Here is a 5781-nt window from a genome sequence, read left to right as displayed (position 1 = left end):
CAATTCAATTTAATGTTGTAGAACAATTCAAGTATCTGGGGATACAGGTTCTGCCCGGGCTGGAGCATGTTGTCAGCACTAACTATGAACCTCTAATGACAGAAATTAACGAGTCAGTAGATAAATGGATGTTACTACCAATTTCTATAACAGGGAGAATTCATATTTTGAAAAAAAAAAACATTCCCCTGCCTCCACCTCCGGACCTGTTTTCAAAAATGACAAAAAGATTCTTACAGTTTATATGGAACAGTAAGACGGCACGACTCCGTTTATCTCTACTGTATTTACCATTTGATCGAGGAGGTTTAAAATGTCCAAACTTAATGTGGTGCTACTGGGCGGCACAGCTGAGGTCTATGATGTTCTATTTTTCAGAAAATGACTCTCCCCACTGGACTGAAATGGAATCTTTTGATTTAAAACTACCTCTTCCCTTATATATACATTCAGACACAGAAAAACGACTGCGGAAACAAAGAAAAAATCTAAATGTAAAGCACATGATGAGGATATGGAATGATGTAAACAGATACTTAAAAGTACAACACTCCATATCACAATACAGTCCAATATGGGGTAATCAGTTGTTTAAACCAGGAGGAGAAGATGCAACTTTTAAATTATGGCACTCTGTGGGACTTAGAAAGATTCAGGATCTATACAAGATAAGCTCAGACATAATGACGTCCTTTGATGAACTGAGTTCCAAATTCAAGCTCAGTGGAAAACATTTCTTCATTTACCTCCAACTTAGAAGCTTTGTCAGAGCGAATCAAAATAATTTACTCACCAGACCTCAACAATCCCCACTGGAAGAAATGATGACAAAGGACAGTTTGAGGAAGGGTATGATATCAGATTTTTTTAATCTGCTGACCTCTAGTTCATCTGAAAGCTCACAATCTAAGTTATCAGCCTGGAAGGAGGACTTGCAGGAAGAAATCTCAGATGAAGATGTTGAACTAGCCTGTGCTGATGCACAGTCTAAATCCATTAATACACGCCTAAAACTAATACAATATAAATGGCTAATGCGGACATACATGACGGCGGTGGAATTAAATCGATGCAGCAGTAACATACCAGACATATGCACAAAATGTATGGAACATCGGGGGACACTGTTTCATTGTATTTGGCAATGCACAAAGATTAAAACGTTTTGGGAAGAGGTAAGAAACTGAATCGAGAAAATAATTCCAAAACAAATCTTTCTGGATCCAAAGCTTTTTCTGTTGGGTTTATACCCAGAGAGGCATAACTACAGTAAAAACGAACGAGCATTTATAGACCTCAGCTCGCTATACGCCAAAAAAATGCATTGCACAGTTATGGAAAAGTATTCACAGACCAAATACTGGATAAGACAGATGCTGTCAAACCTTCCATTAGAAAGGATAACGTACATATTGAAAGCTAAACAGCACATATTTGAGAATATATGGAGACCTTTCATCAATTATGTCAAAGAGTTTGAATTAGGGGCGCCGCTATAGCTCACCTGGTAGAGCTGGCGTCCCATGTACAGGGCTACAGTCCCGATGCGGAGGTCATGGGTTCGAGTCCCGCTCATGACCCTTTCCCGCACATGTCCTCCCCCTACTCTTCTCCCCACTTTCCTGTCTCTCTCCCACTGTCCTATCAAATAAAGGCACAAAGGCCAAAAAAATAACTTTAAAAAAAAAAAGAGTTTGAATTAACAGGTGATCAAGACGACTGATTGCTGCAGACGGAGCAGTTCCTAAACTTTTTCAAGTTTTCTTTTGTTTGCTTTTTTTTTTCCTGAATTATGTGAAATTTTGTAAAAACTGCTAAAAGACCCACTTAAAGTAGATTACCCTTTGTTAAAATAGGAGAAGCAATGTTGTTGAGTCTGTGCTTGTTTATATGTTTGAAGTTTGAGTTTTGATGGTTGAACAGGGGAATAGTTGAAGGTGCCATTCTGGACCTTGACAAAACATTGATCATTTTTTGATACTCTGAAAATCAAAGGACGGATAAACTGATTGAGAATCAGCCATTTTTATTTATTTTTGGACACCTTTTTTTTTTTTTTTTAATTTCTATTTTATTATTTGTTTGGTTATGTGTTAATGAAGCAAACTGACAACATACTCTAAATGTAAATGACTGTATTTCATGCTGTTAAAATGTCAATAAAAACATTATGGAAAAAAAATACAACTCTTCAGATGCTTGTTTGAAGCTTTTCCTCCATCTTCTGGGTTACCATGGAGACAAGTCCCGCCCCATGTAACGATAGGATTGGTTGGCAGGAGAGCAGTAAGTTTAAAGTAATAAAGCAAAAGGCAAAGAAACATATATGTAAATGCTCTGCTTTTCTTTAAAATCTAATTTTTCCTATGTTCATTTAAAAAATATATTTTTTAAATGTGTTTGAAACAAGGGGCTGCAGGTGGATCAGTGGTTAGCACCGTNATTCACACCTACGGACAATTTACAATCACCAATTAACCTCAGCATGTTTCTGGACTGTGGGGAGAACATGCGCCTCACAACAATGTTACTTAGTTGTATTTGTGCATCACAGATGATCTGGACACTGATTTAATAAAAATACTTCCTGTTTACATAAACACATGCATCTTGTGATGGTGCCTCTATAACAATGTGTGTGCAGTCGGTCGCTCCGATTACATCAGCAGAACCGGCCGTCGCTGCAAATTGCACTTTCATGTCGTCCTGTTCAGCTGTGGTGTGGGAATTTGGTATCTGGCTGACATTCGGATGGTTCCATCCCACACGGCTGGCATGGCTCGGCTCAGTGTGGACCGGCACAGTCCCGATCGGTCGGCCAGCTCCCTCTGAAATGACCCTGTGGCTGGGAAGTCCAGTGGGTCAGCACCTGTATGGGCACAGGTAGGACATGGCTCCTGGACGTGTTGCGCTCCAATACTGGCCGCAGCTTCGCATACAGTTTGAGGAGGACTGCCCTCAGGAACCTAAAGCGGCTGATGATCCAGTCGTGGTCCTGAGGTCTCTGGAAACCCGTTCTCTTGGCTCTGCTCCATTGGTAGCATCCTCCAGCAGGTCCAAAGCTGCCGTTGTTGTTAACGGGATCTTCTGCACCGTTTTATATAAACTGTTATATCTGCTCATCTGGTTGCAAACACCTGGATGTGTTCATTCATCTGTGTGTCTCTGATGAACACATCACTTTGAGCAATGACCTTTTTTTACATTGTTTTGTACATTTTTATATTCCCAGCATCACCTCTAGGTGTCGCCAACGGCTCAAAGCAGTAGAAACGTGCGTACGCCAGTCAAGAAGTTGGCGTGGAGGACCGCACATTTCCACGGTCATTTCACTCTTGATACATCTGAACGTGAGCGTGGAAAAGTGCGTACGCCAAGTTTTGTACATGAGGACCCTGGTCTTTGCTACATCCAGCTGACCCTAGAGGCTGGATCGTAACAATGACAATACAAGCAACTTAATTCAAAAACTAGATTTCACCTGAGACCAGAAAGATAAGAAGAGAGATTATTTAGATTTATTTTTACTGTGATATGAACAAATATCATAAATAACTGGTTCAGTGTTTGTAAACATTCACACAAAGATAATTAGAAGTTACACTCAGAGTCCATCTACAAGACAAATCATGAAACCATAGGTGTTGTATTGCTGACACACCTGTCAGTGAGCATGTTGTTTCACCTGGGCCAGTGGGCGGAGCTACTTACACTAATGAGTTTTACTGTAAATCGGGCGAACATGTTGGATCAGATTCCTGAATCTGCTGCTCGTCCACATTCTTTGTTTGTTCAGGCTGCATTTACACCCACAACGTGTTAATAACGTGTTCACAACACATTCACAACATGTTCGCAACCCGGCAGCAGCGTCACACCTGCAGTCTCACCTGTCTGTTGCTTAAGCCGGTCTTTACTGACCTGAACACATTTCTTAGAAGCAGCAGAGCAAACACCCTTCACCTGTTTGAGGTTTACCTGGCTGCTGACTGATGGACAGACCAATCAGAGTCACCGCAGCTCGTTAAGTCATCTCTTCCAGCAGCAGACACAGATCATTATTCGAACAACAAAACTTCTAAAACTTTGAACCACAGTCCAGCTAATGACAATGATTGAATTCTATTCTAATTATAAATCATTATAATTATGTAACCTGCTTACGTAACCTGCTGACTCCATATATGGGCTTCATGTTCATGGAGACAATAACTCACCTGCTTCTATCACAGGAATGGTTCAACTCTGCCTCATGTGGCTCCGATGAAAACTGCAACACCAAAAAACAGAAAATAATAAAAATACTCAGATGGAAATACATTTGTGTTTTCTCACCTTAATGCAGTGGTTCTCAAACTTTTTCTGTCGCCCCCTTTGTAAGAGGAAAACATTTCAGGCCCCACCCCAACAACATTACTACAAAATGGGTCAAGGTTCTGTCTGCTGTGCAAACAAGGACATAACTTCAATGTCAACTCCATCAGACGCATTCTCAAATAAAAACATAATGAAATGTGCAAACACCGTTTTNGAATGTGAGTGTGCTTGGTTGTCTGTCTCTAAGTGTAGCCCTGTGATAGACTGGTTACCTGTCCAGGTGAACCTGCCTGGGATAGAGGGTGAAGCAATATGTAGATAATAGATGGATGGCAGTTTGAAACAAACACACTGATGATGCGCCATCAGGTGGTGTTGCATGTCGACCAATCAGAAGTTGTTGTACATTCACAGCAAACTCATCGTTATAAGCAGATTAGATTTATTAAAGCCATTATAAAAACTGACTTAATTGTATTTGTTGCTGCAGGTTGGTTTGAATATTTGTAGCAAGTGTCTGAACATCTCATCGGCTTCATCATGCTGAGGGTCCCAGCTAACAGTGGGGGAGGGGCGGGGCACACCTGGACAGGTAACTGGCTATCACCGACACACAGACACGTCTGTGGACTGAAGGAGGAAACAGAGCCGCTGTGACCTGCAGGCTGCAATGACCAACACTCAGCACAGTTTAGGAGGATGAAGGGAACTGATCCTGTCAACAGGAAGTGATGTAGGCTGATTAGAACCATCACCACAGCTGACAGGTAATAACAAACACAACCTCAAGACTCACCTGTGCACAGGCGGACCGAGCCTCAGAATCACTGAACAGAGCAGAGACGAGTTCCGTGATTCAGAGATGGACAGGACACAGGTGAGGTCACACAGGTGAGACAGGAAGCAGCTGGTTTGGCTTATAGGCATTAACTGTGGAGCTGCAGAACTAACCAGCTAACAGGCTGACGGCAGCCCCACACGATGCACATGATCAATATTTGCTGTCGCTCATGTGTAAAAATGAACATCATTACCTGGACAGGTGAGCCCTGCCCCAGAGCATGCTGGGACCACTGCAGCCTGCAGCACAGGACACACGATGGACAGAAGCAGCAGTACATGCAGTAGTAGTAGTATTTGTTGGCAGTAGTATTTCCAGCTCTTAGTTGGTGTTTGTAGTATTTTCCGTAATTGTACTTGTTGGCAGTAGTGCTTGTAGTACTTTGAGGGATAGTAGTATTAACTACCAGTATTGTTTGTAGTATTTTAACTAGCAGCTCCTCCCTTAGTCAGAATAAATATAACTGTTTGTAGTATTTTTTGCAGTAGCTCCTCCCTCAGTCAGTATAAAAGTCCTTCTGCTCTGCAGCTGAAACTCATTTCAACAGAAAACATTCAGACAGCAGCAGCATGCTGCCACCGTGAGTACTGCTGTTATTATACTACTACTGATACTAAGTACTG

At 41.7% G+C, this 5781-nt stretch overlaps 2 long non-coding RNA genes across 2 annotated transcripts in view; one reads left to right on the top strand and one right to left on the bottom strand.

Annotated features, from left to right (window-relative positions):
* The window catches only part of LOC103370311 (uncharacterized), an 8457-nt gene that overhangs the window by 1123 nt on the left and 1553 nt on the right, over positions 1-5781 (bottom strand). The window contains exon 2 of the long non-coding RNA XR_520879.1: positions 4208-4212. This is a non-coding gene — a long non-coding RNA (uncharacterized LOC103370311). The remainder of the gene's footprint in view (positions 1-4207; positions 4213-5781) is intronic.
* Positions 1462-5781, top strand: part of LOC103370312 (uncharacterized) — a 23655-nt gene continuing 19335 nt past the window's right edge. The window contains exon 1 of the long non-coding RNA XR_520880.1: positions 1462-1474. This is a non-coding gene — a long non-coding RNA (uncharacterized LOC103370312). The remainder of the gene's footprint in view (positions 1475-5781) is intronic.

This window comes from Stegastes partitus, unplaced genomic scaffold (assembly GCF_000690725.1).
Source record: "Stegastes partitus isolate 25-593 unplaced genomic scaffold, Stegastes_partitus-1.0.2 Scaffold1402, whole genome shotgun sequence".
Classification (NCBI taxonomy): Eukaryota; Metazoa; Chordata; class Actinopteri; family Pomacentridae; genus Stegastes; species Stegastes partitus.
The sequence above is the reverse complement of the archived record's forward strand: the minus strand, read 5'-3'. Positions and strand labels throughout refer to the sequence as shown.